This window comes from Saccopteryx leptura, chromosome 9 (genome assembly GCF_036850995.1).
Source record: "Saccopteryx leptura isolate mSacLep1 chromosome 9, mSacLep1_pri_phased_curated, whole genome shotgun sequence".
Lineage (NCBI taxonomy): Eukaryota > Metazoa > Chordata > Mammalia > Chiroptera > Emballonuridae > Saccopteryx > Saccopteryx leptura.
In genome coordinates this window covers 81,312,652-81,335,364 of record NC_089511.1, presented here as the reverse complement: position 1 = coordinate 81,335,364, position 22,713 = coordinate 81,312,652, and the positions used below count along the sequence as shown (strand labels likewise).

Genomic DNA, 22,713 nt, shown 5'->3' with positions numbered 1-22,713 from the left:
CAATCCACCGGCACGGATGCTGCTGCTCCTTTGGTGACCGTTTAGGCTCCTGTGGCTGCTGGCTTTTGGCCAGAAGCTGAGACTCGAGCTCTTGAATCCACAGTTGTTTCTCCAACAACTGCCGGTGAACACGTTCAACTTCCAGGGTAAACTGCAACTCGCGAACCCGTAATTCCTTCTCCAGTGCTCGCTCCAATTCCAGCCTTTTCTGCCGTTCTATTTGCAATTCATACTGAAGCTTTTGACCTCGGGCAGTTTCCTCTTGAGTAAAAAACATGTAGCCCATGGCCCCTAAAAGGACAGCCATGGGGAGCCAGAGCAGCAACCAGTACTCTATCCCACCCATCAAGGGTGGTGGCTCCACACCAATCTCTGAATCCTGCCGGAAACTACGCCAGTTGTAAGGCCAGGAGCTGCCATCGTGGCCATTCACATGCAGGTTCCCATTGGATTCGGGCAGATGATAAAGAAATGGCGGAGTCAGAGGACGGGGGGGCCATCCTATTTATTGGTGTCTCACCAAGACAGGCAAACCACAAAAGAAGACAAGGGAAAAGCAGAAAACCAGCTCTTCCCATGAAGGGCATGGGATCAGGGAAGCCCCTGCAATTGTGATAGCAGGAACTGTGTGTCCAAGCTCCTGGTCTGTCCCACTTTATAGTGTAGAAAACCAAAATCCCTTAATCCAATATACAAACAAGGAAGTCTCCGATACAAAGTCACTTATCCAAGGCATAATTGGATTCCTCATGAGAGTGCACCACCCAGATCATACAATCAGTCAAGGGTGTGGGGAAAAGCTTAGTCCCAAAACCAAACCTTAGGCTACAACGACCTGGCCTGCTTATAGCCTGTCCCCTACACCCAATATAAGTCACAAGCGAGCAAACATATATATATATATTTACAAACTTATTTGACCAACAGTGGGTTTTTTTGTGAGTGGGTTTTGATGCATGCCCCTTGTGTTTGTTTTTTTACTCGTTGGCCAGTACGAGTCTAGAATAAAGGATGGCCCATCAGTTCTTGGCTCCATTGTTTCATTACTGTGTAGCCAATAGCTACGGCCAGGGCCACCATCACAGCAGCCTGGCCCATGCAGGTTCGCATTGGATTCGGACAGTTGGTAAAGAAACAACGGAGCCAAAAACTGATGAGCCATCTTCTTTAATCCTAGCTTGCACCCAGCGGGTGCAAGTAAAAACACACACTGGGCTCCAAAACCCACTCACATTCAGTGCTCACAAAGCTACTGACTTATCCAAGTTTCCTAGAATCAAAGGTTTTTAGCTCACCAGACTTATTCACCTCTGTTCCTCATCTCCTTCCTTCTCCCTGCACAAACTCTGCACAAACTGGCTTCTCACTCAACACTCCACCATCTTGGCTGCTTCTCCTGGCCTCTTCCACGTGGCCTTTCTCTGCTTTCTGCTCTCTAATGCTAATCTCAGGAACCAAGAGAGCAAGCTCCCGTTTTGCCCCCATTTTATAGTGTAGAAATCCAAACCTTTAATCCAATATACAAAATAGGGAAGTCTCTAATACAGTCACTTTCTGAGGCATGATGGGATTGCACCACCCCACATCAAAAAGGGTGGGAAAGGCTTAGTCCTAAAACCAAGCCCCAGGCTACAAGGATCCTGCCTGCCCACAGCCAGCCTCCAACACACATTAATATCACCTGGGCAACGGCCTCCACATGGGCAGTGTCATCTTTAACAAAGTGAGCATAATACATTTTATCTGCCCAACAATTATCGTCTGTTCGAATCTAATGTGAACCTGCATGTGAATGGCCATGATGGCGGCCCCTGGCCATACAGGTGGTAAAGAAACAATGGAGCCAAAAACTGGTGGGCCATGCCTTTATTCTAGCCTCACAACTAGCCAGCGAGTTAAAATACACAGGGCACCAAAACTCACCCACATGTCCTCTGGTTCCACAACCAGAGGAGAATCTTTTCCAGTTTTTCCTAGAATCTGTAAGAATGAGACGGCACTCGAACTCCAGGTGTGCAGGCTTTATTAGAGGAGAAAGACCTGCCGGGGCACTTCTGAGGGAAGAAGGGCCCCAAAATCAGACTGAGGGAAAACTTTATAGGGTTGGGGATAGCCTCGAGCAAGGGTGTGCTGGTATGTTCAGCTTTCTGGAATACTCTTCCCAGGGGTGATGGACCAGCTTCCTGGAATTCCTTTGTCCCAGGGGCGATTGTTCAGTAATTAAGGGTGGGGTCAGGCAGCCAAGCGGAACAGCAAAAGGGCAGTTTGGAATTCACGTATCTATCAGAATCAAAGGCCCCCCTAGTCTAACTCATCTCTGGTTCCCCATCTCCTTCTCTGCACAAACTCTGCAAAACATAGCTTCCTTTTTCTCCTTAAAACTTTTTGGCCCGAAAACCCCTCCTCCAGCACACATTAGCATAACAAAGCCCCTTCCCAAGCAGGAAGGTAATTAGCAGTTTCACAGATCACATATCTGGGCAGCAGCCATTTTTTAACAATAAAAGTGAGCAAAATCAAATAACACAAATTTTACAAACTTATTTGCCCAACAGGTAGGTATCCTCTTTGAAAAGGCCTCTGCTCTCTTTGTGTAAGAGATCTGTGCATGATGAGTCTCCCTCACTCAGCAAGCTTTCCTGGCTGGGGGAAGTAATAAACCACTAAGACCACAAAAAACTCATCCCGACAGAGAAAGGTGGACCAAGGAACTCACCTCTCCAGCAGGTCTAGGAGTAAAGAGCTTAAAACAGTTTTGCTCACTAGTGTATCAGTCAACATGAGTCACCATGGTGACTCTGAATGGGTTCCCTGTGGCCAGGCCAGACACACCCAGCAAGCAATGCAAATGCTCTAGGGAGGGAAAAGGTCCCAGTATAACCTGCACAAGCACGTATCACACCCAGTGGGCTAGGACCATGCAAATGGGATGCCAGAGGTCGCTCAGCCCTAGACATGACTCAGTTCATTTACTACCCACTCCACCTCCACCCTCGTTTCACAAACAGGGAAACTGACAACCAGAGGAGGAAGTGACATGGCAAGGAAACAGCAAGATCCCAACAGGGCTGACCAAGGACACCCCACCTCCTGCCCCAAAACCCAGCATTTACAGGGGAGGTCCAGGTTATGCAGAACCTGGAGCCTTTACAATTTTAGGGGCCCCCTTTAAGCAAATGAACATGTAATGACACTTTTTGGTGAATTGTACAAAAGCATTTGTAAGGCCCACAGACAAGTGCTGCGAGGGGGTGGGGTCTAAAGCTGAAGTTTAACTTTCAAGAGCTTCACAGTAATCCCATCTCTAGGTGAGACTCCCTGGGGACAGAGGAAGGAAAAAACAGTCTTGGCCTACTCCAGGTCTCCCTCTCAGTTACAGGAAATACCCACTGAGGACCTGTTAAAAGCCATTCCCAAAAGAATGGAGATAAGGCGGAGAATAAGGAAATGCGATCTTTGGGAGGAAGTGGGTGGTGTCTAGAAAACCTCCTCTCTGACAGGCAAACCCAAGGCTCTGAGCATCTCTCCTCCTCAGGTATTAATGAGTGCACGTGCAAGGAATCCAGGTTGTCAACTTGTGCTGCACAGAACCTGGGGCTCTGTGAAGGTTCTGTGGTTCACAAACACTTATTTCTTTGTGGGCAGGGTGGCACTGCAGAAGAAACTTTTGACTTAATTTTGTTTTAATGGAAAAACAGGAGACCTGGCAATGTTATGGCTGTAGCAGCAGCCTCCTTCCACCAGAGGTGCCTGCAGGCATCTGAATTTGTAATCAGTGTTGGGCAGATAAAATATATTATGCTCACTTTGTTAAAGATGGCGCTGCCCATGTGGAGGCCCATTGCCCAGGTGATATTAATGTGTGTTGGGGGCGGACTGTGGGCAGGCAAGATCCTTGTAGCCTGGGACTTGGTTTTAGAACTAAGCCTTTCCCACCCTTTTTGATGTGGGGTGGTGCAATCCCATCATGCCTCAGAAAGTGACTGTATTAGAGACTTCCCTATTTTGTATATTGGATTAAAGGTTTTGATTTCTGCACTATAAAGTGGGGCAGACTGGGAGCTTGCTCTCTTGGTTCCTGAGATTGGCATTAGACAGGTGAGCAGAGAAAGGCCACGTGGAGGAAAGGAGAGGCAGCCAAGATGGCGGAGTGCTGAAAGAGAAGCCAGTTAGTGCAGAGTTTGTATAAAGAGGAGATGGGGAACAAAGGAGAATGAGGCTAGTGAGCTAGAAACCTTTGATTCTAGGATACTCGGATAAGTCAGTAGCTTTGTGAGCACTGAATGAGTGGGTTTTGGAGCCCAGTGTGTGTTTTTACTTGCTAACCGGGTGCAAGCTAGGATTAAAGCTAATGACCCACCAGTTTGTGGCTCCATTGTTTCATTACCGTCTGTCCGAATCCAATGCGAACCTGAATGGGCCAGGCTGCTGTGATGGTGGCCCTGGCTACTGGCTTTACACACAGCAATAAATGTCATCCTGGGCCCTGCCAGTTAAGATGCACGAGCCATCTCTCACCTCCATGTCAAAGTCTGTCACAGGTCCTCTCTCACAATGAAATGGGGAAGAGGGTTGGAGGATAAGGGTAAGACTTAAGATCTAAAGGCAGCAGAGAGTCTTCTGAACTTTAGCAGAGAAGTCCTGATACACCTTGGGGCCTGTTCAAATAGCTTTGGAAAACCCCATCAAACTTAGAAGACTTGAGAGAGTACCTTTCCCATCTCCCAATGACTGAGACACCTCTGCTTTGCCAAGAAGCAGCAGGAACTTTCAAATAGCATGTACTGAGGGCCACTCTTCTTCTTCTTTTTAAAAATTTTTTTTATTGATTTAGAGAGAGCAGAAGGGGCGGGGGAAGAAGCATGGATCTGTTGTTCCACTGATTTAGGCATTTGTAAAGCCAGTAGCTACAGCCACCATCACAGCCACCTGGCCCATGCAGGTTCGCACTGGATTGGACAGACAGTAATGAAACAATGGAGCAATAACTGCAGGGCCATTAGCTTTAATCCTAGCTTACACCCGGCGGGCAAGAAATACACACAGTGGGAAAACACTTCCCTTTCCATTCAGGGCTCCCCAAGCCACTGACTTATCCAAGTTTCCTAGAATCAAAGGTTTCTAGCTCGGCCCTGGCCAGTTGGCTCAGTGGTAGAGCATCGGCCTGGCGTGCAGAAGTCCCGGGTTCGATTCCCGGCCAGGGCATACAGGAGAAGCGCCCATCTGCTTCTCCACCTCTCCCCCCTCCTTCCTCTCTGTCTCTCTCTTCCCCTCCCGCAGCCAAGGCTCCATTGGAGCAAAGATGGCCTGGGCGCTGGGGATGGCTCCATGGCCTCTGCCTCAGGCGCTAGACTGGCTCTGGTCGCGACACAGCGACGCTCCGGATGGGCAGAGCATCGCCCCCTGGTGGGCGTGCCGGGTGGATCCCGGTCGGGCGCACGTGGGAGTCTGTCTGACTGCCTCCTCGTTTCCAGGTTCAGAAGAATACAAAAAGAAAAAAAAAAAGGTTTCTAGCTCACCAGCCTTATTCATCTGTTTCCCATCTCCCTCTCTCTGCACAAACTCTGCACTAACTGGCTTCTCCTTCAGCACCCCGCCATCTTGGCTGCCTCTCCTCTCCTCCACGTGGCCTTTCTCTGCTTTCCTCTCTAATGTTAATCTCAGGAACTGAGAGAGAGCAAGCTCCCAGCCTGCCCCATTTTATAGTGTAGAAATCAAAACCTTTAATCCAATATACAGCCTGACCAGGCAGTGGCGCAGTGGATACAGCGTCAAACTGGGATGCGGAAGGACCCAAGTTTAAGACACTGAGGTTGCCAGCTTGAGTGCGGGGCCCATCTGGTTTGAGCAAAAGCTCACCAGCTTGGACCCAAGGTCGCTGGCTCAAGCAAGGGGTTATTCGGTCTGCTGAAGGCCTGCAGTCAAGGCACATATGAGAAAGCAGTCAATGAACAACTAAGGTGTCGCAATGCACAACAAAAAACTAATGACTGATGCTTCTCATCTCTCCATTCCTGTCTGTCTGTCCCTGTCTATCCCTCTCTGTGACTCTGTCTCTGTAAAAAAAAAAAAAAAGTGTCTAAAAAAAAAAGTATCTAATCCAATATACAAATAAGGAAGTCTCTGATACAAAGTCACTTATCTGAGGCATAATGGGATTCCTCATGAGAGTGCACCATCCCACATCATGCAGGGGTCCCCAAACTTTTCACAGGGGGCCAGTTCACTGTCCCTCAGATCGTTGGAGGGCCACCACATACAGTGCTCCTCTTACTGACCTTCAATGAAAGAGGTGCCCCTTCCAGAAGTGCGGCGGGGGCCGGATAAATGGCCTCAGGGGTCCACATGCGGCCAGGCCTTAGTTTGGGGACACCTGGTCTAGGGTGTGGGGAAAAGCTGTCTTAAAACTAAGCCTTAGGCCAGGGGTCGGGAACCTTTTTGGTTGAGAGAGCCATAAACGCAACATATTTTAAAATGTAATTCCGAGCCTGACAAGCCAGTGGCGCAGTGGATGGAGCATCGGACTGGGATGCCAAGGACCCAGGTTCGAGACCCTGAGGTCGCCAGCTTGAGTGCAGACTCATTTGGTTTGAGCAAGGGATCACCAGCTTGGACCCAAGGTCGCTGGCTCAAGCAGGGGGTTGCTCGGTCTGCTGAGGGCCCGCAGTCAGGGCACATATGGGAGAGCAATCAATGAACAACTAAAGTATCACAATGCGCAACAAAAAACTAATGATTGATGCTTCACATCTCTCCGTTTCTGTCTGTCCCTGTCTAGCCCTGTCTCTGTAAAAAAAAAAAAGTTAAAAAAAAAAATGTAATTCCATGACAGCCATACAACGACCCATGTACATTACCATTATCCAATAAAAATTTGGTGTTGTCCCAGGACAGCTGTGATTGGCTCCAGCTACCCGCAAGCATGAACACAAGCGGTAGGAAATAAATGGATTGTAATACATGAGAATATTTTATATTTTTAACATTATTTTTTTATTAAATATTTGTCTGAGAGCCAGATGCAGCCATCAAAAGCCACATCTGGCTTGCAAGCCATAGGTTCCCAACCTCTGCCTTAGGCTATAACCACCCTGCCGGCTTACAGCCTGTCCCCCACACCCAATGCAAACTATAAGCAAGTAAACATATATCATATTTAAAAACTTATTTGACCAACAGACAGGAAGGGAGAAAGATGAAAAGTATCAATTCTTTGTTGCAGCTCCATAGTTGTTCAGTGATTGCTTTCTCATATGTGCCTTGACCAGGGGGGGGGGGGGCTACAGCAGAGCGAGTGACCCCCTGCTCAAGCCAGCAAACTTTGCGCTTAAGCCAGTGACCATGGGGTCATGTCTATGATCCCACGCTCAAGCCAGAGACCCCGCGCTAAAGCTGGTGAGCCCCTGCTCAAGCCGGATGAGCCTGTGCTCAAGCGGCGACCTCGGGCTTTCGAACCTGGATCCTCCACATCCCAGTCCGAAGCTCTATCCACTGTACTACCGCCTGGTCAGGCCCTATATTACTTTCTTCTACATCCCTCAATTATTTTCATAATGTTCCTACAAGACAGGTTTATCACTAAGGTGTCAACATATATAAAACAACTTCCAAACCTGTAAGAATTTTTTGTGAGTATATTTGAGTCGAACTCTGGGCAATTGCCTGAAAGCAAAGTCTCAAGGAACTGAGAAAATGCTCTGGAGAATGGCAGTTTCACCACTTATTTATACATCAGAATCAAAGGGGAGGACTTAAGAGGGTTATGTGAAATTGATTGGTAATGGATTAGGGAAGCAGGAGAAAGTGGAGGGGGGATCTCCGGGATTGAGTAGAAAGTAAAAATGTATTATGTTGTTGAAATGTTTACCTAGGCAAGAACAGAACAGTTAAGAGTCAATGGTTCACATAAGAATAGCAATGAGGAGTCTATTGGTTTCTTCTCTGGTGGGATGTCTAGCCTGATGGAGAAGGAAGACAACCCTTACATTCCAAAGGCATGTTATCAGGTGCCTTATCATAGATGCAAAAGACAGCAGATAAGTTTGAGTAAAAGCAAGCACTGACCTTTGTTTGCTTAGAGAAAGTTCTTCCTTAGGACATGACTACCCACCATAAACTGCTTCCACCTAGCAAGGACTGCCCTGTGTTTACCTCAGTTCTCTGAGTTCAAAAGGCCACCATGCAGGCCCTCCCTGAGCCTGCCAGGCTCATTTTGTGGCCACATTTTGATTTATTTAAAAAAAACAATTTTTTTCCCGTCCACAAAGAGAACTAAGGTAAGAGATCTTTTTTTTTTTTTTTTTGAGAGAGAGAGGGAAACACCAATTTGTTGTTCCACTTTGTAAAGCCAGAAGCCAAAGCTACCATCAGAGCAGCCCAGCCCAAGCAGGTTCGCATTGGATTCGGACAGTCGGCAAAGAAACAACGGAGCCACAAACTGGTGGGCCATAGTCTTTAATTCTAGCTTGCACCCGGCGGGCAAGTAAAAACACACACTGGGCTCCAAAACCCACTCACATTCAGTGCTCACAAAGCTACTGACTTATCCGAGTTTCCTAGAATCAAAGGTTTCTAGCTCACCAGCCTTATTCTCCTCAGTTCCCCATCTCCTGCCTTATCCCAGATACAAACTCTACACAAACTGGCATCTCACTCAGCACTCAGCCATCTTGGCTGCTTCTTCTGGCCACATGGCCTCTTTCTGCTCTCTGCTCTGCTCTCTCTTCTAATGATAATCATCCCAGGAACCAAGAGCACAAGCTCCCGTTCTGCCCCCATTTTATAGTGTAGATTCAAAACCTTTAATCCAATATACAAAATAGGGAAGTCTCTAATACAAAATCACTTCTCTGAGGCATGACTGGATTGTACCACCCCACATCAAAAAGGGTGGGAAAGGCTTAATCCCAAAACCAAGCCCCAGGCTACAAGGATTCTCAACACACATTAATATCACCCGGGCAACGGCCTCCACGTGGGCAGCGTCATCTTTAACAAAGTGAGCATAATACATTTTATCTGCCCAACACACTTATTTATGCATTCATTGGTTGATTCCTGTATGTGCCCTTACTGGGGATCAAACCTCCCACAGTGATATTGGGACAATGCTCTAACCAACTGAGCTACCCAACCACGGTGCTCGAGATCATTGTTGACAAGACACCCAACTAGTGCCAGAGCTAGAATTAGTTTCTCCTAGGCCTCCCAGTGAGATCATGTCCAGGCTGTAGGACAGACCTCTCCTCCTCCTGCCATTGGCCACACAGGGCTGGGCTCAGTGAGAGCTAACACCAAGACACTAGTGGACCCTGATTCATCTCTTTCACACCTGGGTGGCACCGGTTCCAACAGCCTCTTCGGTCAGAGTTTCTGGTACGTAGGCTTCAGGAATTGTGGGGGCAGAGGACATATCTAGGACATTCCTCTCTCCCTCCTATGTAAAGGCAGGACCTCAGGGGTGTATGAACATCCCCAGCTGGGCTACAAAGGGGGCAGTGCCTTAATCCCTGCAGGCACTGCTGAGCCCCAGTGCCCTGTCCTCACTGGGCTCCATCTCACCTCTGAGGGGTGGGTCTTGGATGCCATTACAGCACAGAAGCAAGCCAGAGAGAGCCTCGGGCCACACTCCACCAACCCTGACCGTATTTCCCAGGCACTGAACAAAAAGCCCACAGAAGGTGCTCTTAAACATTCACCCCACCACCCATATGCCCTGAATTAATAATAGCTGGAGCCTGTGTCAATCATTAGCCAGGCAGGGCCTCAGACCTGGGGCTGCCCAGTCCAGAGAAGTCTGGGTAACACAGGCTGAGAGAGAGGAGGTGGGGCAGTGTCTAGTCTCGACCAAGGGGCTGACTGTGAGCAAGCAGGTTCTAAAATAACCTCTTAGAAATAAAAGGTCAATTCCCGTGCAGTGGCATTTGGATCACATAAGAATCTTACAACACAGGAGCCGGAAGGGGCCTTCATGAATTCATTTGGTTCAACCAGCTCATTTTCCTGAGGTGGGAGCTGAGGCCCAGAGAGTGGACGGGGCTGCCGAAGGCCTCAGGACTGGCTAGGGTGGGACAAATGCTAGGACCGTGTTTCTACACTTTCGGCCAGATGCACTACAGCCCAGACTGCTCCCCTCCACTCAGCACAGTTTGGGTTTTACTCTACCTTCCTGCTGGAGAGTGGCCATGGGAAATGTGAAGGCTACCCTGGGAAGGGCAGAATGAGAAAATTACTCTGGCCCTGGCCGGTTGGCTCAGCGGTAGAGCGTCGGCCTGGAGTGCAGGAGTCCCGGGTTCGATTCCTGGCCAGGGCACACAGGAGAAGCGCCCATCTGCTTCTCCCCCCCCCCCACCCTCCTTCCTCTCTGTCTCTCTCTTCCCCTCCCTCAGCTGAGGCTCCATTGGAGCAAAGTTGGCCCTGTCGCTGAGGATGGCTCTGTGGCCTCTGCCTCAGGCGCTGGAATGGCTCTGGTTGCAACAGAGCAACACCCCAGATGGGCAGAGCATCGCCCCCTGGTGGGCGTGCCGGGTGGATCCTGGTCGGGCGCATGCTGGAGTCTGTCTAACTGCCTTTCTGTTTCCAACTTCAGAAAAATACAAAAAAAAAAAGAAAGAAAATTACTCTGCTGCCTCCCAGATGAAATCTCACAGAACAGTCACACAGAAAGTGTCATCTCCTGCAGGGGCTCTCTGGGACACTTATTCCTCAGGTTCACCTCCCTCTCAGTTATCAGCAGCAAAAAGCAGGGTTGGCAGCCACTTGTTCTGATCTCACTGGGGTACCAGGAGCTGCACAGACCATTAGCTCCAGCTCAGATCAGGGCTCAAATGGCCTCTGTCCCCCAGGTCTCCTGGAAAGAGTCGTTTGGGGGGAGGAAGCACAGCAAGATACTCTGTACCCTGAAGCTGGGTCTTGGAACCCCAACCCCGTCCTGTGGGGCCTGGAAAACCAGGAAGTGGCTCCATGTGGCAGGATGTACAGCTGTCAGACCTGAGCAGCGGGGAATCAGCACATCAGCAAGTAGCAGCAGCAGCTCCTCGGCTGCGCCATCAGCCCCCCGGGTCAGAGGCCACCATGCCGTGCACCGCAGCTGGTACCCCACTGCCACAAGACACCAACAACCCCTGCCTCCTAGCCTGAGGAATAATGGCTTAGCCAATGGCAACAATGACCAGCATAGTAGTAGCTTCACATTAAGGACAGTAGTGCCTGACCAGGTGGTGGCGCAGTGGATAGAGCATCTGACTGGGATGCGGAGGACCCAGGTTCAAGACCCCGAGGTCGCCAGCTTGATTGCGGGCTCATCTGGTTTGAGCAGAGTCAAGGTCGCTGGCTTGAGCAAGGGGTTACTCAGTCTCCTGAAGGCCCACAGTCAAGGTACATATGAGAAAGCAATCAATGAACAACTAAGGTATCGCAACGAAAAACTAATGATTGATGCTTCTCATCTCTCTCTGTTCCTGTCTGTCTATCCTTGTCTCTGAAAAAAAAAAAAAAGGACAGTAGTGGGTGGTGTTCCAGAAACTTCTGGTTGTCCTCCTTAAACCATCTGTCCTCCCCGTGGTTCTAAAACAGAACACTAACTGTAGCCTGGCACATGACAGCCCCAAATAAGGACTATGTTTCGTTCCAATTTTAGTATACATGCTGCCGAAGTGAGCACTGTTTCCAAGTCTCCCTGTTGACCAGACAGGGCCCTGTCACAGAGATGTAAACATTAGCTGTCCGGGGTCAGGCAGGTAAAGGAAATACCGCAGGTGAGGAAGCACAGTGAAACCCGAAGTGTGGCCCCCAGACTGGCAGCATCTGCACAACCTGGGTACCTACTAGAAATGAAAATTCTTCAGCCCCACCATGGACCTCCTACATCAGAGCCTTTGGGGCTGGGGTCCAGGAACCTGAGTTTTAACAACCAAAAACCATACCCTCAGGGAATGCTGGAAGCAACTTTATACCTGGACTGTGGTGCCTGGACATCCTCATGAAACAGACACTTACTAACTCTCCAATTTCTGAAGAGAGAGAAGCTCCACTCTTAATTCATGACCACACCTGAATCCTAATGTAGGCAGCGGGGAAGAGGAATGATGAGAAACTTAGCCAAGACAGCAGCAATCAGGAAAGAAGTAACACCCAACTACGTATAATAAATAATAAACAGAAAACAAGATGCAAGGAATAAAATCAAAACTATCCAGAACGGATGGGCCCTGGCTGAGAAGCTCAGCTGGTTAGAGCATCGTCCCCATTCGCCAAAGTTGCAGGTTCGATCCCTGATCCGGACACGTCCAAGAATTAACCAATGAATGCACAAAGTAGAACAACAGACTGATGTTTCTCTTCTCTCTCTAAAATCAGTAAGTAAAAATTAAAAAAAAAAAAGAATATCTGGTATGTGAACAGTCTGAATTCTCTCCCAGACACACAGCCACCATTCAGTTTGCTGCCATAATCATCGTGGTCTTCTGCCATCCTTTCTCCCTCCCCCACCCCACTCGTGGGCTGGTTACAAGTGGAACATTTTCTAAGTGAGAAAGAAAGGTTAAAAAGCAAGCGCCTGATAAAAATATATTACACAAGAGAAAAATTAAAAGTGAAAACATTAACATTAAAAATATGTTGAGGACTTTTCAATAATCCTGCCTCAGCAGGCTGAGGGTTGTTCCTGCCAATTTTCAGCCATTTGCCTTCACATGTGGAAAAACAGAACTCAGAAAACTACTCACTTACAGGTGTCCCCAAACTACGGCCCGCGGGCCGCATGCAGCCTCCTGAGGCCATTTATCCAGCCCCCCACCGCACTTCCGGAAGGGGCACCTCTTTCATTGGTGGTCAGTGAGAGGAGCACTGTATGTGGCGGCCCTCCAACGGTCTGAGGAACAGTGAACTAGCCCTCTGTGTAAAAATTTTGGGGACCCCTGCTAAGATTTCATGGTACAAGGCTTAGCCGTTCCAGTCTGTTAAACTGTATATGTGATGTAAAACACAGCACAGAAAAGAGCATAGGACTTGGGGGCCCAAGTCTTGACATCTGCCATTTGGCCCTGAGTCCTTTCTCTATACTATTTTGTAATATCCTTTGGGGAACAGAGAAAGTCCAGCGTATGAGGAAGGAAACATGTAATTGCAATCAGAGCTATTGGACCATATCCTTGAACCTAAAGGAAGCAGGTGGACACCACAAAGGGGGAGAAGAGATAGATACACAGGCCTGACCCTGGGGTTTGCATGCAAATCTCATTTTATACATCCCTCCTAAAAACCTGGTTTTCAGGGGAACCACTGGAACAGTCCAGGATGGGGAGCTCATGATAATGGAACATTGAGAAGTAGGTGCGGGAGACCTGATTACCACCTACTCCACAGCCTGCACTGAAACTAAAGGGGCATAAATGATACCCCCCACACACTCCCTCCTGTGACTGACATCTGCCTGTACATTTCTGAGCCTCTCACTGTTTTATAAAGTGCATTTAGTCATTTTAGGGCTGTACAGAAGGAGCGATTCTTCCCGATCCTTGGTGATATAGTCTCCTAAACACAGATAATATGGAATTTATGGCCAAAGGCCAACAGCCTTAAATAAGCAGCAAATGACACAGGGTGCAATCCACAAAGATAGGCTTGATAAACTTGAACACATCAAACATGAAGGCCAACCTCATAAAGCTAGAACAAATATAAGTAGAGCCTGACTTAAAAAATATGTATTCTAACCTGGCCTGTGGTGGCGCAGTGGATAAAGTGTCGACCTGGAAATGCTGAGGTCGCCGGTTTGAAACCCTGGGCTTGCCTGGTCAGGGCACATATGGGAGTTGATGCTTCCAGCTCCTCCCCCCTGTCTCTCTCTCTCCTCTCTAAAATGAATAAATAAAATAAAAATTAAAAAAAAAAAAAAAAAAAGATTTGTTTAAAAAAAAAAAAAAAAAAAAAAAATATGTATTCTAGGCCCTGGCCTGTTGGCTCAGTGGTAGAGCGTCAGCCTGGTGTGCAGGAGTCCCGGGTTCGATTCCCGGCCAGGGCACACAGGAGAAGCGCCCATCTGCTTTTCCACCCCTCCCCCTCTCCTTCCTCTCTGTCTCTCTCTTCCCCTCCCTCAGCTGAGGCTCCTTTGGAGCAAGGTTGGCCCAGGCGCTGAGGATGGCTCTATGGCCTCTGCCTCAGCCACTAGAATGGCTCTGGTTGCAACAAAGCAACACCCCAGATGGGCAGAGCATTGCCCCCTGGTGGGCATGCCGGGTGGATCCCTGTCGGGCGCATGCTGGAGTCTGTCTGACTGCCTCCCCATTTCCAACTTCAGAAAAATACAAAAAAAAAAAAAAAAGTGTGTATATATATATATATATATATATATATATATATATATATGTATGTATTCTAGCCTGGCCTGTGGTGGCACAGTGGATAAAGAGTTGACCTAGAATGCTAAGGTTGCTGGTTCGAAACCCTGGGCTTGCCTGATCAAGGCACATACGAGAAGCAACTATGAGTTGTTCCTCCTCCCTGCCTTTCTCTCTCTCTCTCTCACTCACTCACACACACACACACACACACTCCTCTAAAATCAATAAATAGCCTGACCTGTGGTGGCGCAGTGGATAAAGCGTCGACCTGGAAATGCTGAGGTCGCCGGTTCGAAACCGTGGGCTTGCCTGGTCAAGGCACATATAGGAGTTGATGCATCCAGCTCCTCCCCCCTTCTCTCTCTCTGTTTCTCCTCTCTCTCTCTCTCTCTCTGTCTCTCCCTCTCCTCTCTAAAATGAATAAATAAAATCAATAAATAAAATCTTTTTTTAAGGGAGATTAGAGAGAGAGAGGAAAGAAGAGAGAGCGTAGAGATGACAAGCATCAACTCGTAGTTGCTTTTACTTCAGTTGTTCGTAGAATAAAATATTATAGTGAGACTTTTTGATACACCTCTCAGAATCTGACAAATAACTAAGCAAGGATAGAGGGCAAGCTCAAGTTAAATAAATTTAAAGTTGTGGCCCACAGAGAATACATAGTCTTCCTCCTTCATGTCCATGAAACTTTTTTTTTTTTTTTTTACAGAGACAGAGAGTGGGATAGATAGGGACAGACAGACAGGAATGGAGAGAGATGAGAAGCATCAATCATCAGTTTTTCATTGCAACACCTTAGTTGTTCATTGACTGCTTTCTCATATGTGCCTTGACCGTGGGCCTTCAGCAGACTGAGTAACCCCTTGCTCAAGTCAGCGACCTTGGGTCCAAGCTGGTGAGCTTTGCTCAAACCAATGAGCCCACACTCAAGCTGGCGATCTCGGGGTCTCGAACCTGGGTCTTCCGCATCCCAGTCCAAAGTTCTATCCACTGTGCCACCGCCTGGTCAGGCCATGAAACCTTTTAATAGCAATCACGCAGTTGGCTACAAAGGAAATCTTTTTTTTAATTTTTTTTTACGAGAGAGAGACAGACAGACAGGAATGAAGAGAGATGAGAAGCATCAATTCTTTGTTGTGGCACCGTAGTTGTTCATTGACTGTTTTTTCATATGTGACTTGATGGGGAAGGAGGAACCTCAAGCCAAACCATTAACCCCTTGCTCAAGCCAGTGACCACGGGGTCATGTCTATGACCCTATATTCAAGCCAGCCAACCTGTGTTCAAGGTGGTGAGCCCACACTCAAAACCGGATGAGCCTGTGCTCAAGCTAGCAACATTGGGGTTTTGAACCTGGGTCTTCTGCATTCCAAGCTGATGCTCTATCCAGTGTGCCACAGCCTGGTCAGGCACACAGAGGAAATCTTAATACAGCCTGATAAAAAGAGATATTGTAGCCTAACCTGTGGTGGCACAGTGGATAAAACGTTGACCTGGAATGCTTGGAATGCTGAGGTTACTGGTTGGAAACCCCAGGCTTGCCCAATTAAGTTCTGCCTGACCTGTGGTGGTGCAGTGGATAAAGCATCAACCTGGAAATACTGAGGTTGCCGGTTCAAAACCCTGGGCTTGCCTGGTCAAGGCACATACGGGAGTTGATGCTTCCTGCTCCTCCCCCCTTCTCTCTCTCTCTCTCTCTCTCTCTCTCCTCTCTATAATGAATAAATAAAATCTTAAAAAAAAAAATAAAGAGCCTGACCAGGCGGTGGCGCAGTGGATAGAGCGTCGGACTGGGATGCGGAAGGACCCAGGTTCGAGACCCCGAGGTCGCCAGCTTGAGCATGGGCTCTCTCTCTGTCTCTCCCTCAACTCTCTAAAAATGAATAAATAAATTAAAAAAAAAAAAAAAAAAGAATAATTAAAAAAGAAGGAAGAGAAAGGAAGGAGAGCTACGAAAAGCCAAGCACCCCTGAACACAGAACAGATTTCGTTTCTACCTTCATCTCCTGCCCACACCAGCTTTTGTTCCTCTCTCTCCATTTTGCAGTGAATTCTCAAGAAGAACCCACTCTAACCTATTCTGGCACAATTTTCACTACTTCACCCCAAACTACCTGGCCTCCTCCAAATCACATGACGAAGGCATCACTAATCAATCTTAGCCTTCGAGGAACAGCAATTCAGGATGGGCCCTATCACCCTCTCCCTGGCTACATAAAGGAGTCAAAAGACTTCCTACTTGGCCTCTCAGCCAGCTCCTATTCTCACCACTCAGTCTGGACTCATTTCCATCTCCAAGTCTAGTATTTTAACAACTTCCCTGGCCTGCCTCTTTCACTCAGCTAACATGTACTGGGCATCCACATTAGGCAAAGCCCATCCTGGGTGCTGTGAGACTAGAGACTAAGAGATAAGTAAGAAACAGCGCTCATCCTCCAGAGACCAAGGACAAGGCAGAGATAAGACACGTGGCCATACAGATACTACAAAAGGCCAGTACTGTGAAGTGGGTCAGTCCCAAAAAAGTAGAGGAGGGCAGCTTTGTGGGCTCACAGCATATACCGTCCCCTTACTGCTGGGAGCAGGCACCTGAATGGCTCCCAGGAGGGTGGTGAACAATGGGCAGAAATGAGGGAAGGAAGGCATTACGGATTACAGGAGGGTGGAACAGCATGAGCTAAGACAGAGGGACAGGTCAGAGGAGTAGTTCAACTTGGCTGGACCTTCAGCTGAATGAAGGGAAGAATAGCCATCATTATAATTTTATCACTGACACTTACAGATGATTACTTACGCACAAGGCCCTGCTGTCAGCTTTATGTCTAATCTGAGTGACATCTACCTGGAACACACAGGTATGGTTTAACAGTCACCACCTGTTCTGCTCAGTGCCTGGGCTATAAGGTTGTTAAATATATTAATTTATTTAATCCTCACAATCGCCCTGTGTGGTAGGCATTGCTATCACCCCCATTTTAAAGATGAGAAAACCAAGGCATGAAGACTAGTAACAGACAAGACTAGGGGCGGATGCAGTGGCATCTCACCTAGTCACTCTTCACTCTTTATAAGGGAACACCTTGCAGTACAGAAAGTGCTGCTAATCCTCCTGAAATTCCCAACAGATGACTGAGACAAGGAAGGAATGAAAGTCAGTTAGAGGCAAGCAAGGTAACAGACCTGCCTGTCCAGCTCCTGGACTCAGCCTGGTCCTGCCCTGCAAGCTCTTTTTCCTATTTGTGGGCAAGGCAGAGGCTCACCCCCCACAATGACACTCCAGACAGAGTTCAGGGCAGCAGGGAACAAAGTGAAGGGCCTGGAGAGAGAGCAGAGTGACCCGCTACCTATATACCCAGGGTCTGTGCTAGAACATCCATCTCCACAAAAAGGTCCCTGATTAGAGGGGCAGGAACAGAAATGTAACAGGCGGACTGTTCCCTGCTTGGGCTCGCACTGGCTAGTTTAACTTTCGCCCTCCAAAGTCTCTAGGTGAGAAACTTCACAACTCTCCTTTAAGACACAGACACAGTTAGTTCTACCTAGAGAAACTTTCTAGGGGCTGAGTTGAGGGCTTAAGGGACATAAAAGTCCAAGAATCCTCCCTGAGACTGTCGCCAAGGTTGGAGAAGGTGGAAAAGCTGAGAAGGTAAACACAGGTGAACACGGCGCGGGATGAACCCAGCATTATTCCAAATAAAGTGCCTTACAAATAAACCCCAACAGTAGCAGCTCCCAGGATTTGCGTCTCCGCAGTTCCGGAAGAGTCCCCGAAGGCAGCCGCCGCTACCAGCTCTCCTTAGGACAAGCCCTTCCCGGAAAGGCGCGCATACTCGAGGACTCAGCTGGTCTGAGGAGTCGGGGCCACCGGCCAACCCCACACCACACCAGCCGGTCGCCTTCTGGTCACAGGATCAACCCCGTCCCAAGTCAGCCCAGGCTCGCGGAGCCGCCGACCCCGGCCACGCAGCGTCGTCACACGGCCCTGGCCATGGCGGGTCTACAGGGACGGCAGTGGCCGCAGCTTATCGAGCTGAAGCAGGCAGATGCACGCCCGTCCGGGACCAGCCGGACAACACCCCCACCCCCATGCTGAGCAGCCCGGAAGACGCAGGACGGGCCGGGGACCCTCACTTACCTGTCCGCTGGCCCCGGAGGAGCCGCGAGGGGCGAAAGGGGACGCAGACAGAAGCAGATCTCTCCGCGGGCGTCCCGGCTCGACGCCTGGGGTTGGTATGGAGCTCTGTCCTGCTCCTCCCGGGCTCTCGGGACCTGCTGATAACGTCTGGGCGGGGCGGGGGGAGGAGCCAGCTGGGCGGAAAACGGCGAGGAAGCGCCTGTTTCGCGCCAAGGAGCGGAGCGCCTCTCTCCAGGGGCGGAGCCCTGTCGAGGGGCGGGGTCTGAGCTCTGCCCCGCTCCCGTGGGCCAGCCAACCGCGAGCTTCCTCCTGCAGCCGGAGGAGGGAAGCCCCTAGCCTTCCGGCTCCCGGGGCCTGAAGGGGGTGGGGGGAGGAGAAGGAGTGCCCCAGCGAGTCGAGGTCCGCCAGGAGACCACCAACCCCTTCGTCCCGCACTCATGGGGAGGAGAGACTCCAATCCCCTCCAGGCCAGTGTACCATTGTTAGTGACTCTTTTTTTGTGTGTGTGACAGAAAGAGAGACAGAGAAGGGACAGATAAGGACAGACAGGCAAGAAGGGAGAGAGATGAGAAGCATCAATTCTTCTTTGGGCTCCTTAGTTGTTCAGTGATTGCTTTCTCTTATGTGTTTTGACCAGGGGGCTACAGCAGACCAGTGACCCCTTGCTCAAGCCAGCGACCTTGGGCTCAAGATCATGGGGTCCTGTCTATGATCCCACGCTCAAGCCGGGCAAACTCGGGGGTTTCCAAAGTGGCCCTCCGAGTCCCAGTCCAACGCTCTGTCTATTGCACCACCAACTGGTCAGGCTGTTAGTGACGCTCTTAAAGGTGACAACTTTCTACATTAATAAGGTCCATTAGTCAAATAAGTTTATAAATATGATATATAGGTTTGCTCACTTATAGTTTGCATTGGGTGTGGGGGACAGGCTGTAAGCAGGCAGTGTTGTTAAGGCTTAGTTTTAAGCCTTTCCCACCCTAAGTGACTTTATCAGAGACTTCCTTGTTTGTATATTGGATTAAAGGTTTTGATTTCTACACTATAAAATAGGGCAGACCGGGAGCTTGCTCTCTCTCAGTTCCTGAGATTAGCATTAGAGAGGAGAGAAGAAAAAGGCCACGTGGAGGAGAGGAGAAGCAGCCAAGATGGCGGAGTGCTGAAGGAGAAGCCAGTTTGTGCAGAAAAAAGGAGATGGGGAACAGAGGTGAATAAGGCTGGTGAGCTAGAAACCTTTGATTCTAGGAAACTCGGATAAGTCAGTGGCTTTGGGAGCCCTGAATGGGAAGGGAAGTGTTTTCCCACTGTATTTCTTACCGGCCAGGTGCAAGCTAGGATTAAAGCTAATGGCCCACCAGTTCTTGGTTCCGTTGTTTCATTACTGTCTGCCTGGATCCAGTGCGAACCTGCGTGGGCCAGGCGGATGTGATGGTGGCCGTGGCTACTGGCTTTATAAACACTCTGTAAGAAAAAAAAAAAAAAAAAAGGCATTGCCAATACTAAGTTTTACAGTTCTCTGGTATCTTACCACAATCTTAGTTGAATTTGCTTATATTCAGGGTGATTTCTGCCTTAGCAGTCCCAAAAACAATTATGCTATTTTCACTGATTCCCAAGTGTAAAAAGGTTGAAAACCGCTATAGAAATTCATTATGAAAATAAAGCCTGACCAGGTGATGATGCAGTGGATGGAGCATCAGTGGGGACGTGGAGGACCCAGGTTCAGAACACTGAGGTTGCAGGCTTGAGTGCAGGCTCACCAACTTGAGTGCAGGATTGCTGGCTTGTGCGAGGGATCATAGACATGACCCCATGGTCACTGGCTTGAGCCCAAAGGTCACTGGCTTGAAGCACAAGGTCGCTGGCTTGAGGCCCCTCCCTTCCCATCAAGGCACATATGAGAAAGCAATCAATGAATAACTAAGGTGCTGCAATGAAGACTTGATGCTTCTCATCTCTCTCCCTTCCTGTTGTTGTGAAGTACTGTACCTTAATCCATGGGTTACATAGAGACACCAAGTCCAAATGAATTTTTGAGAAATTTATTAATTAGCCGAAATAGCCAGCTAACTACACAGGACACGATCCCAAATCATGTAGGCCCTCTTACTGTTCTAGACCTTCTTTTATACAAAATCAAGTACTGGTTGGGGTGGGTAAGGAGGGAGCATGGTACAATAGTTAACTACTAACAAGCTTACAACATCTACCTATTGGATCTATTAAAAGGAAAAAGCGCCTGACCTGTGGTGGCGCAGTGGATAAAGCGTCGACCTGGAAATGCTGAGGTCCCCGGTTCAAAACCCTGGGCTTGCCTGGCCAAGGCACAAATGGGAGTTGATGCTTCCTGCTCCTCCCTTCTCTCTCTCTCACTCTCTCTCTCTCTCTCTCTCTCTCTCTCTCTCCTGTCTAAAATGAATAAAGTCTTTAAAAAAAAAAAAGGAAAAAGCATTCCTACACCACGAGATAACAGTAAAGACATTCCCAAATCCTCTGTCTACCCCCCATCCCTGTCACCACAACGGAATGGTTAGCTTAGGATAAGGAGAGAGGCTAAATGGAAATACCTTTGCTAAAAGTGTTGAGGCTAGCTTATTAGGAAACCTAATAAGCTAGTCCCTATAAGTTTTATACATATAAAGAATTTCAAGAGGGATGATTATTAGAAAGCATATAAAATGTTACAGAATGTAGGTTTTTCAAGCAAAGAGCATGGGCTCCTAATCCCTTTGTCTAGAGCAGGGGTCGGGAAACTTTTTGGCTGAGAGAGCCATGAACGCCACATATTTTAAAATGTAATTCCATGAGAGCCAAACAACAACCCGTGTACATTACGCATTATCCAATAAAAATTTGGTGTTGTCCCAAGGACAGCTGTGATTGGCTCCAGCCACCCGCAACCACGAACATGAGCGGTAGGAAATGAATGGATTGTAATACATGAGAATGTTTTATATATTTTTTAAATTTTATTTATTCATTTTTAGAGAGGAGAGAGAGAGGGAGAGAGAGAAACAGAGAGAGAGAAGGGGGGAGGAGCTGGAAGCATCAACTCCCATATGTGCCTTGACCAGGAAAGCCCAGGGTTTCAAACCGGCGACCTCAGCATTTCCAGGTCGACGCTTTATCCACTGCGCCACCACAGGTCAGGCCTGTTTTATATTTTTAACGTTATTATTTTTTTAATTAAAGATTTGTCTGCAAGCCAGATGCAGCCATCAAAAGAGCCACGTCTTGCCTGACCTGCGGTGGCGCAGTGGGTAAAAGCATCGACCTGGAACACTGAGGTCGCCGGTTCGAAACCCCGGGCTTTCTTGGTCAAGGCACATATGGGAGTTGATGCTTTCTGCTCCTCCCTCCCTTCTCTCTCTCTGTTTCTCTCTCTCCCTCTCTCTCTCTCTCTCTAAAATGAATAAATAAAATCTAAAAAAAGAAAAAGCGCCATGTCTGGCTCGCGAGCCATAGGTTCCCAGCCCCTGGTCTAGAGGTATAGAAGTATACGTCACTCTCAAGACTCCAGGAGGGGAGGGTGAGTCAGAGTATAGGAATTCTTAATTAAGGTATGTATACACTGTCTTCTAAAGGATCTTAAGGAAGGGGGAGAGGGAGTTTTCAGATAAGTTTTATCCTTCCAGAAAACTATAGTTAAACTATGACTAGGTGACCCAGTTGTCCTTGTAAGCCGGGAAGTTCCTGCATTCTTCTCCCTCCATTCTCCACAGAAAGGAGGGGGCAAGAAACCTGACTTTTCCTCTCTAAAATGGCATTGCCAATACTTAGTTTTACAGTTTTTTTGGCACCTTATCACACTGTCTGTCTGTCCCTATCTGTCACTCTCTCTGTCTCTGTCTCAAAAAATGGAATAAAATTATGCTTTTCTCTAAGAGTGAGAGAGAGGGAGCGAAGGAGGAACATACAAGGACAAAGAGACAGCCAGGAAGGGAGAGAGATGAGAAGCATCAACCCATAGTTGCAGCACTTTAGTTGTTCATTGATTGCTTTCTCAGATGTGCCTTCATTGGGGGGGGGGGGGGGCTCCAGCTGAACCAGTGTGCCTTTGCTCAAGCCAGCAACTTTGGCTTCGTGCCAGTGACCTTTGGGCTCAAGCCAGCAACCATGGGGTCATGTCTATGATCCCGCTCTTAAGCCAGCGACTCACCCTCAAGCTGGATGAACCTGAACTCAAACCATTAACCTTGGAATTTGAACCTTGGTCTTCAGCATCCCAGTCTGATGCTC

The 22,713-nt window shown here is 48.4% G+C and overlaps 1 protein-coding gene across 3 annotated transcripts in view; it reads right to left on the bottom strand.

The window, feature by feature from the left end:
- ANXA11 (annexin A11) overlaps positions 1-18,635 on the bottom strand; it is a 77,553-nt gene extending 58,918 nt beyond the window's left edge. For 2 of the 3 annotated variants that reach the window (XR_010746996.1, XR_010746995.1), the window contains exon 1: positions 18,478-18,610. The gene's annotated coding sequence lies outside the window, so the exon portion shown is untranslated. Of the gene's footprint in view, positions 1-18,477 lie in introns of all 3 variants that reach the window. The other variant, XM_066349031.1, reaches the window with a different exon arrangement.
- Between the last annotated feature and the right edge of the window lie 4,078 nt (positions 18,636-22,713).